The sequence below is a fragment of the Aethalodelphis obliquidens genome, unplaced genomic scaffold (genome assembly GCF_003676395.1).
Source record: "Aethalodelphis obliquidens isolate GAN/ISIS:26980383/991018 unplaced genomic scaffold, ASM367639v1 scaffold43, whole genome shotgun sequence".
NCBI classification, from domain to species: domain Eukaryota; kingdom Metazoa; phylum Chordata; class Mammalia; order Artiodactyla; family Delphinidae; genus Aethalodelphis; species Aethalodelphis obliquidens.
In genome coordinates this window covers 12,019,253-12,029,671 of record NW_020837987.1, presented here as the reverse complement: position 1 = coordinate 12,029,671, position 10,419 = coordinate 12,019,253, and the positions used below count along the sequence as shown (strand labels likewise).

Below are 10,419 nucleotides of genomic sequence, written 5' to 3'. Positions count from 1 at the left end.
GTGTGTGTGTGTGTGTGTGTGTGTGTGTGTGTGTGTGTGTGTGTTGGTGGTGGTTGGGTTCTAATCCGTAGCAGACCAATATTCAGGATGCAGCTTTGGGCAGGGAAGAGGACACTACAGCAGAAGTGGTTTTTGCCCATCCTAGTGTCCCACTCAGTTTTCTTTTGGGGAACCACTTCTCTCCCCTCTCAGTCTATTTAATTTGAATAGGGCTGGCCATAACCCTCCCCTCACCAGCTCCAGGGACTAGACCTAGCCAGTTTATTCTGTTTTTCTGATCACAGTGATTGGTTCAGGGAAGGCATGTGACCTAATCTAGCCCAGTGAGAAACCAACCCTGAGACATTTGCTGCAACTATCACAAAAGAGGTTCTCTTTCTACTGGAGTTGCCAAGCTGGTGGGATGTGAGCCTGGAGCTCATGGGGCTCTGTTACCATGAAAGAAGAGGCTTTATGCTGAATGTCAATGCAGAGGAAAGCAGAAATGAAAGTTTGTAAAAGACAGTCCTAACACTAGCACTTAAGTGCCTGGATCCAGCCATACCTGAAGTCCATTTTAATCTTAGAACCATTATGGGTTTTTTGGTTGTTGCTGTTGTTGTTAAATATTGTTTTATTCATTTACTTTGTGCTTAGATTAGTTGAGTTGATTTCAGCTGCTTACCCCCAAAAGAATCTTGATAAACTGAGAGAATATCTCCTGAGCCTCAGTACAGAGACATGTGAATGAGAGGTCAAAATTAGGAAGGGCTGCAGGAGAAGCAGGTCCTATCCGAGGAAGCAGAGGCTATCTGAGTCATAGCAGATAGCCAATCTGAGGATTTACGGTGCCCAAGGAAAATTGATATTTGTTAAACAAACATTAAAACAGGACTAAAACTTATATACACAGATGTGCCAGGCATCTATGATCTAGGTTAGTGTTAAACTTCACTTGATGGTTCCTGGCAGCAAAGGTGATATGGGAAATGTGTTTTTCGAAATGATTTCCAATTTTTGCTAAAAGGATATGTTCTTGTTTGGGGCTTCCCTGGTGGCACAGTGGTTAAGAATCCGCCTGCCAATGCAGGAGACACGGGTTTGTGCCCCGGTCCAGGAAGATCCCGTATGCCGCGGAGCAACTAAGCCCAGTGCGCCACAACTACTGAGCCTGCGCTCTAGAGCCCACGAGCCATAACTACTGAAGCCCACACGCCTAGAGCCCGTGCTCCGCAACAAGAGAAGCCACCACAATGAGAAGCCCGCGCACCACAACGAAGAGTAGTCCCTGCTCGCTGCAACTAGAGAAAGCCCGCACACAGCAATGAAGACCCAACACAGCCAAAACTAAATAAATTAATTATTATTTTTTTTTAAAAAAAGGGATATGTTCTTGTTTTTCTGGAGAGACAAGTTTTGTTCCTGGAGCTGAAGCTTAGGGGAGAGCTTTACATTATTAAAATGCAGAGTGATCCGAGCCACCAGGAACTATGGGAGCTCAGTGCAGGCACCTCACCCAGCCTGGGGGGGGTTGTCGAGAAGGTTTCCTAAGGAGGAGACCTCTGAACAGAGACTTGAAGGATGAATAAGAGTGAAGAAGGTAAAGAGAGGGCTTCCCTGGTGGCGCAGTGGTTAAGAATCTGCCTGCCAATGCAAGGGACACGGGTTTAAGCCCTCATCTGGGAAGATCCCACATGCCGTGGAGCAACTAAGCCCGTGCGTCACAACTACTGAGCCTGCGAGCCACAACTACTGAAGGCTGTACGCCTAGAGCCCGTGCTCTGCAACAAGAGAAGCCACCGCAATTAGAAGCCCGCGCATCGCCAGGAAGAGTAGCCCCCGCTGGCGGCAACTAGAGAAAGCCCGCGCAATGAAGACCCAACACAGCCAAAAATAAATAAATAAAATAAATAAATTTATTAAAAGAGAGAGAGAGAGGGAGAGAGAGAAGTATTCTGGGCAGAGGGAAGAGAATGCAATGGCTTGGAGGCAAAAAAAAGAGCTTGGGACCTTGAGATATTTGAAAGGTACCTGTGGCTACAACGTGGAGTGTAAGGAGAGGAGGTGGGCAGTGATGCTGGAATGGTGCATGCAGGTGAGATCAAACCAGATCTGAGAGCCATGAAAGAAGTTTGGGCAATATCCTGGGAGCACTGGGGAGCCATGGCAGAGTTTTGAGCAGGACAGGAACACAATATGTGCCTTAAAAAGATTCCTCTGGTTGCCATGTGGAGAGTGGATAACAGGGGTGAGACTGAAGGTCAGAGAACAGGAGGGAGGCTGGGGTGCAGATCTGGGTGTAAAGAAGAGATGCCTGGGCCAGAGAAGGGGCAATGGGGGTAAAGGAGAGGAGACAGATTGAAAAGATATTGAGGTTCACCCACACATCAACATATTACTATACTGATATGGATAAACAAACTGTGGTACACCCATACAATGGATACTACTCAGTAAGAAAAAAGAATCAACTATTGATACACATACAACACAGATGAATCTTAAAATCATTATGTAGAATGAAAGAAGACAGACACAAAAGAGAATTACTATGTGATTTCAATTCCATGAAGTTCCAGAATGGGCAAGGCTAATCTACGGTGGAAAAAAAACAGTGCAAGTGTCCTGAGGTGGGATTTGCCTGGTAAGTTCAGGGATCAGCAAGGAGACCAGTGTGGCTAGAGCAGAGGGATGGATGGGAAGATTGGGAGATGAGATCAGAGAGATGATGTGGGGAGGAAGTGGACAGCGGTGTGGAAAGATCATGCAGGGTGAGTTTTTTTTAGGTTGTGTTGGCTTTCACTCTGAGGGAGATAGAAACATAGAAGGCTTTTCAGCAGGAAAGTGACATCTGAGTTAGGTCTGAATGAAGTCCTCTTTCCCCACAGGTTGGAAAGAACTGGAAGCTCTCTCATTTACAAGACAAACCACCCAAACGAGATTTATTTTGCTCATGAATCTGCAATCTGGGCAGGGCTCAGTGGAGACAACTCATCTCTGCTCCACTTGGCATCAGCTGGGGCAGCTTAAAGACTGTCGGCAGGAATGATCTGATGCTTCCTCAGTCACATGCCTGGTGGTTGATGCTGCCTGTCAGCTGAGACCTCACCTGGGGGCTGTGGCTGGAACATCTACATGTGACCTTTCCATGTAGCTGCTTGGGCTTCCTCACATCATGGCAGCCAAGCCCCAAGGGAGAGGGAGAGTGAGTGAGGAGACAGGCAGAAGCTGTGTCTCCTTTATGACCTGGCCCTGGGAGTCATGCAGTGTCACTTCTTTTCATCAAGGCAATCACAAAGTCCTGCCCAGTGGAGGGAAATAGACTCTACTTCTTTTTTAAAATAATTAATTAATTAGGCTGCACCGGGTCTTATTTGTGGCACACGGGATCTTCGTTGCAGCATGCAGGATCTAATTCCCTGACCAGGGATCGAACCCGGGCCCCCTGCATTGGAAGCATGGAGTCTTAACCACTGGACCACCAGGGAAGTCCCCAGACTCTACTTCTTGGTGGGAAAGGTCAAGCTTCCACAGGAAGAGCACGCGGAACTGGAAATATTATTGTCGCCATTTTGGAGAAATATCTCCCACACTCTTTATAGAACATCTTGGAGCTCTGCTATGAGCAGCACCACGGAGGTAGAGTCTTAGGCTTTGGGATATTGGAGAAAAAATGCTTGATTTATTGACAGGGAAATAGGGTTCAGCAACAAAACCCCAGAACCAAGCACACACCCAATCTGACAAGTCAGCATCTCCGGCTACTGTTTTCTGTACATCTGCTCAGACATTTTAGTTGCTGGTGTTCACCTCTGTAAGACTCACCCTCCCTACTGCCCAAGACTGCGGGGGAGTTGCTCCTAACCTCTCTACTGCTGCCTCTTGTGATCTGATTTTCTCTCTGCTCTCCCTTCCCCTGGCTCTGACTCCTCATAGTATGGGTTTATAAAGGTCAGCTGGCATTCCTGGAACACGGCCAGGGGCAGAAAATCCCTCCAAACTCAAGCCAAGGCCAACCTGGAATCAGACGATGGACGTAAGTAGGGCGAGGGTTCTGTGCCCAGTGCTGTTCTGCTTTGACTGGAACATCATGAAGCCCCATTAGGTGGGCTCCGTTATTTTCCTATAGTTTAGTGGTTTCAATATATGGTTCTAGAGACAGCCTTTGGGCTCCATCACGTGCCAGCTGTGTGACCTTGACCATGTTATTTAACTTCTCTGTGGTTCAGAGAGTCATTTCTGAAAACTGCATTTAATAAAAAAATAATATGCCCTGGGGTAGATTGGATGACTGTTTCCAAATCTCCACTCCCCTGCCAGCCAAGGGGCTCCATCCTGGAGGGTGGACAGACGAGGCTCGGACAGGCACGGTCACTACCCACACGTCCACATGCATACATGTCCATGTGCATTTTGATGTCACACACATAGGTGTCATGTAACAGGCTGCCATTAACACACAAGTCAGTAGCAACACGTGGATTCTGACAAAGAGACGTGTCAGTACATACCATGGTCAAGATATATGTCTTGGCATTAGGCATGCCTTGATGTGAGCCTGCTTGTCGATGCTAGCACGTGGATACATGTTGTTGCACACACAGATAGTGACACATATCTGGGTTCTGTAAATAAGGGCACCTGTCATCAATAAAACATGTGAAACACACGCACGACTATAATCACACACATGTAAAAGTCTCTTGCATGTCATGGTTCCCTATGCAGACGCTGATGTGTATGCTGGTGTAGATGCAGGTAACTGCCCCGCCTCTGCACTGTGGCCGGAGTCCCCTGCTCGCGTGCTCAGCGCTTTGGCGCCCCCTGCAGGAGAATCTGTCGCTCCACTCTGGGAGGTCAGGAGGCCCCTCCCAGCGCCCTGAGATCCCACCTCCTTGGCACATCCCTCCTTCAGGGTTCAGTGAGCAAGACCCAGTAGCTGGGGCAGTCCCGGGAGATGCATGTAAATCTGTAGGGCTTCTGGTATTTGGTGGCCAGGACCAGGGAACCCAGATTCTTGCAATGCACTGTGCAGCCCAGACCAGGAGGGGTTTCCTGGGTTCCTGCCCGAGTTCGTAGGTGCAGGAAGGATCATCTTAGGCTACAGCGGCTCCCATTTTACATATAAACAGCAAAAATTTTACACTATTTTAATATACTCTGAATTTTCCAGGAAAGCAACTACATGTGAATCAAGGGAAGATCATATCCTGTTTGGGGCAAAAGTTGGTATTACGAGTGCTCACCATGTCAGAGAATCATATCACTGACATTCTCCCTCCTTAGGGTATTTGAATCCCAGACAATCTAGCTGGTCACCCTGTTTTGGTTTCTCTCTTAATAGACATATGAATGTTTTTTATTTAGCTCTTATTTCAAAATGTCAAATATAAAGATAAAAATCTGACTGAATCTTGTCTTCTTCACCTTAAATCTAAACTTATAATTCATCAAAAGCAGGAACATCGGGCCCTGTAGTGTCTGAGAACACTGACCTAATGGAACACTTCATATTTAATCATAGATTACAGGCTCACCATCAGTCATCCACAATTCCAGGATCCAAATAGCTCTGAAAAGGAGAGATTGTTGTCTAGTGTACTTGACAGCAAAACCTGACCCGACCCGGGCTATTTTGGTAATCTATATTTATCCCACTGTGGTGGGATAAACAGCCCACATTTCACTGTGGAAATATTGATCTGTTTGATTCCAGGAGCCACCCTGAACCTAGTTGGGCTGACCTCATATATGCCATATACACAAACCACCTTTCTAAAAACCAAACACATGCTTCATTCCTAAACACACATGTTTGGTAAAGGACTGTAGAGTGTATTTTTCTTTTCTAAACTACAGATAACATATTGCAATAATTTTAAGTTAGAGATTATATGTACAAATAAGTTATGCTGTGCATGAATTTTGTTTCCTGGTAATAAAAGGAATACTATAAAAATCTATTATTTTTAAAGGGGGTACTGGATTGAATAGATTTAAGGTATATTATATTATATTATTTTATATTATATTACTAAGCCAGTGATTCCCAAGTATGGTCTGCAGACCCCTGGGAGTCTCTGAGATCCTTTCATGAGCTCCACAAGGTCAAAACTATTCTCATGAGAATACTAAGATGTTATTGGCTTTCCTCTTCTTCCTACTATAAGGTAAAGTTTTCCAGAAGCTATGTGATGTCTGATGATATCATTGCTCTGATATTAACATGTAATGGATTTATCATTGCTACTTTTCAATGAATAAATAAATCTTTAAAATTTATCAGTTTAAATTTATATAAGGTAAATATGAATAACTACCCTGTGGTGTGCTGGTGCCAGCCCTTACTGGCTTGGGAGAGTGAATTGTTAAATTTAGGATCATGTGTACCAGTTGTTAAAACTTTGATAGCATGAAATGGGCCATGGTGAAGTATTTACACCATAGAAACATCATATCATGGATTTTTTTCAGAAGGCTGGTTGAACAGTACACCATATTGTATATTACCCACACAAGCAAAGACTCTCTGGGGGGGTCCTCAACATTTTTTAAGAGTATAAAGACGTTCTGAGACCAAAGCATATGAGAACAAGTGGTCTACCTAAACTAAAAAACAATGAAGCCGTAACCTAAGCCTGACGCGCCCCCTGGTGGATGTGATGATATACACACTCAAACATACATACGTAAAAAGTGTGTGCGTGTGTGTTTGTGAAGAAATAGCTACAGGTAAAGGTCACATTGATTACATATTTTTAGTGTCTTGATTTTACATAATAAGAACACCTTCAATTTAGTGAAATATTATGTGCCAAGGAATGTTACAAGATCTCACATCATATCATTTAATCCTCACATCTATCCTATAAGATAAATATTATTACCTCGCTTTGGTTTCCAGAGCCATTGAGAGTAAGTGGCCGACATAATGCCTCATCACCTCACCTTTGAATATTTTGTGCGTAATTACTGCAAACAAGGGCCCCTTTTCCTACATAACTACCTTCAATATCAGGGAATTCACATGATACATCACTACCTTTTAAGCCTCAGACTGCATTCGGGTTTCATAAATTGTCCTCCTTTATAACAACAGGGCCCAAGTCAGAACCACCCACTACACTTAATTGTCATGTCTTATTTGAATTTCATGGTCTTCACCCTTTTGAAGCTTGCAGGCCAATTATTATTTATTTTATTATTATTATTTTATTTTTGGGCTGCACCGCGCAGGATGTGGGATCTTAGTTCCCGGACCGGGAATCGATCCCACGTCCCCTGAAGTGGAAGCACGGAGTCGTAACCACTGGACCACCAGGGAAGTTCCAGGCCAGTTATTTTGTAGAACATCCCTCGATTTGGGTTTGTCTGATGTTTTCTCATCATTCACTACAGGATATACACCTCTGGTGGGAATGCCGCAGAAGGGATTCAGTCTTCTTATTGAATCCTTTCCAGTGACACGTGATTATGATTTGTCTCATTATCCATGAAATTAACTTTGATTACTTTTAATAATTTGAGCCTATTAATACCTCTCACTTTACTTCAAAGTGATATTACTGGGGAAAGGTGGGGAGGAGGGATAAATTAGGAGTTTGGGATTAACATATGCACACTACTAAATGTAAAATAAATAACCAACAAGGACCTACTGTATACTATAGGGAACTCTACTCAATATTCCTTTTTTCAAAGATTTTTTTTGAGGTGGACCATTTTTAAAGTCTTTATTGAATTTGTTACTATTTTATATTTGTCTCTATTTTATGTTTTGGTTTTTTGGCCTTGAGGCATGTGGGATCTCAGCTCCTCGACCAGGGGTCGAACCCTCACCCTCTGCACTGGAAGGCAAAGTCTTAACCACTGGACCAGGGAAGTCCCTCAGTATTCTGTAATAACCTATATGGGAAAAGAATCTGGGGACTTCCCTGGTGGCGCAGTGGATAAGACTCCACGCTCCCAATGCAGGGGGACTGGGTTCCATCCCTGGTCAGGGAACTAGATCCCACATGCATGCCACAATTAAGAGTTCGCATGCCACAAATAAGGAGCCCGCCTGCCACAACTAAGGAGCCTGCCTGACACAACTAAGGAGCCCTGGAGCTGCAACTAAGGAGCCCACCACAACTAAGACCCAGTGCAACCAAATAAATAAATAAATATTTTTTAAAAAAAGAAAGAAAAGAATCTGAAAAAGAATGGATATAAGCATATGTATAACTGAATCACTTTGCCATACACCTGAAACAAACACAATATTGTAAATCAGCTATACTCCATCCAATATAAAATAAAATTTAAATTAAAAAATACAAAGATTAAAAAATGATATTACTTTCATACATTGGTGTGGAATGTCTATGCAAATTAAGTTCTTTCTTAAAAAGTCCTCTGTGTAAATCCAGAAGTAAAGACAGACAATTGTTACTTTATCTTCCATAGACCATACCACATAATACTCCCCTGAGGAAGATACTTACCAAATATTGTAAAATAGATCATACTCCTGGATGGGAAGAATTTCTTTTTAAAATGCTGCACTAGACGTAGAGAATGGACTTGAGGACACAGGGAGGGGGAAGGGTAAGCTGGGACGAAGTGAGAGAGTAGCATTGGCATATATACACTACCAAATGTAAAATAGATAGCTAGGGGGAAGCAACTTCACAGCACAGGGAGATCAGCTCGGTGTTTTGTGACCACCTAGAAGGGTGAGATAGGGAGGGTGAGAGGGAGGGGATATGGGGATACAGGTATACATATATTCACTTTGTTACACAGCAGAAACTAACACAACAATGTAAAGCAATTATACTCCAATAAAGATGTTAAAACAATTAAAATAAAAAAATAAAATATCACTTCCTTGATAATAAAAAAATAAAATGCTGCAATATATAGAAATATATCTAGTGCCATCCTAACCAGTTTTTCATACAATTTGAAAATGAAGAGTAGCCCCTGCTGGCCACAACTAGAGAAAGCCCAGGCGCAGACACAAAGACCCAAGGGCATGATAAATAGATAAACGAAGGAAAGCATTCAAAGGCCTTTGTAAATCCTAGAAAACAAGTGCCTTTCTCTAGGTCATTCTCCTACCCCCAGCCCCTCCTCCTACGCACCTGACATTCTCTCTGTAATCCTGAAAGTCCACCTCTTTCCTGCCTGTTTCCTGGGAGAGGTTCCCTGTGGCCAGATAAAAATAACACCTAGATGCTGCCAGGAGGAAGATTCAATCAATTTATTCCTGGGGCAAAGGGGAATCCAGCGAAGAAGTATGTGAAGACAGGAGCTGATAGGGACTTCTCTGGTGGTCCAGTGGTTAAGACTGCGCTCCCAACACAAGGGGCCCAGGTTCAATCCCTGGTCAGGGGACTAGATCCCACATGCCGCAACGAAGACCTGGCGCAGATAGATAGATAAATAAATATCTTTTTTTAAAAAAAACAAGAACTGACAGCATCCTCCTGGGTTTCACATCCAGGAGCCCAGCTCCGCCATCCTTGACTAGAAGCTGTGGGAAGGACAAGCGAGGTCTTGTTCAGGGGTGTCTGACCAGGTCCAGCCTGTCCTTCCTAGAGGGTTTGGAGGCTCTTGGACTGGGATTCAGGAGACCTGAGATCTATTCCAGCCTGTATCACTGACCAGCATGGGACCTCAGGTCACTATCTTGCTTGAATCCAGGGAGCAGGTTGAGAGAATTCAATAAATGGCCAATTGATCTCACCCTTACTGTCCAGAAACCCAGAATCTTTTAGACGTGGTAGAAGCAGAGAATCCCAACGCCTGAGACAGCTTCCACCCAGCAGCCTCGGCCCTGCCTCACGAAGCTGGGCTCAGGAGCAGAAGACAGAGCCACTGCCACACAGAGAGGACCAAGGTGGGCAGAATAGGACGGGGCCTCTGAGGGAGCTGGTGGTGAGATTGGATAGTGCTGTGTGTAATGGCTTTTATGACACTTGAGAAGGGATAGAAGCAGGATGCCAGCACAAAGCCTCATCACTGTCAAATCAGGGGCTCTCGGCGTCCATCGAGCCCTGGCCTGGTCCCCGCTGCCCTCCTAACAGCACAGCCTCTGAGTTTCCCCTGCAGTGTCAGGATCTCTCTCCACTTTCCTACCCCAGGGCCTGACTCAGCTGCCCTGAGAGATCAGACTCCAGGCCAGGGAGGGTGGGCTGGATTCCTCCCTCCACAGAGATGCTAACCCCGACCCTGGCCTGGGGACTGTGCTTCTGTCTCTCACCCTGGCTGGGATCCAGTCCTGGCATAACTTCTCTTTTTGGTCGAGACAACCAGGTTTGCATTCCTCCAGGAAAATCCTGATACTGAGGACCAAAGAGATGAACCCCTTTATTTATTTATTTATTTATTTAGGCCATGCAGCACAGCATGCAGGATCCTAGTTCCCTGACCCGGGTTGGAACCTGCGCTCCC

General features: G+C 44.7%; 1 non-coding gene across 1 annotated transcript; it reads right to left on the bottom strand.

The window, feature by feature from the left end:
• Positions 1 to 3,394: 3,394 nt before the first annotated feature.
• Positions 3,395 to 3,467, bottom strand: TRNAW-CCA (transfer RNA tryptophan (anticodon CCA)). Its single transcript has one exon. It is a non-coding gene; the product is annotated as a tRNA-Trp (tRNA).
• Between the last annotated feature and the right edge of the window lie 6,952 nt (positions 3,468 to 10,419).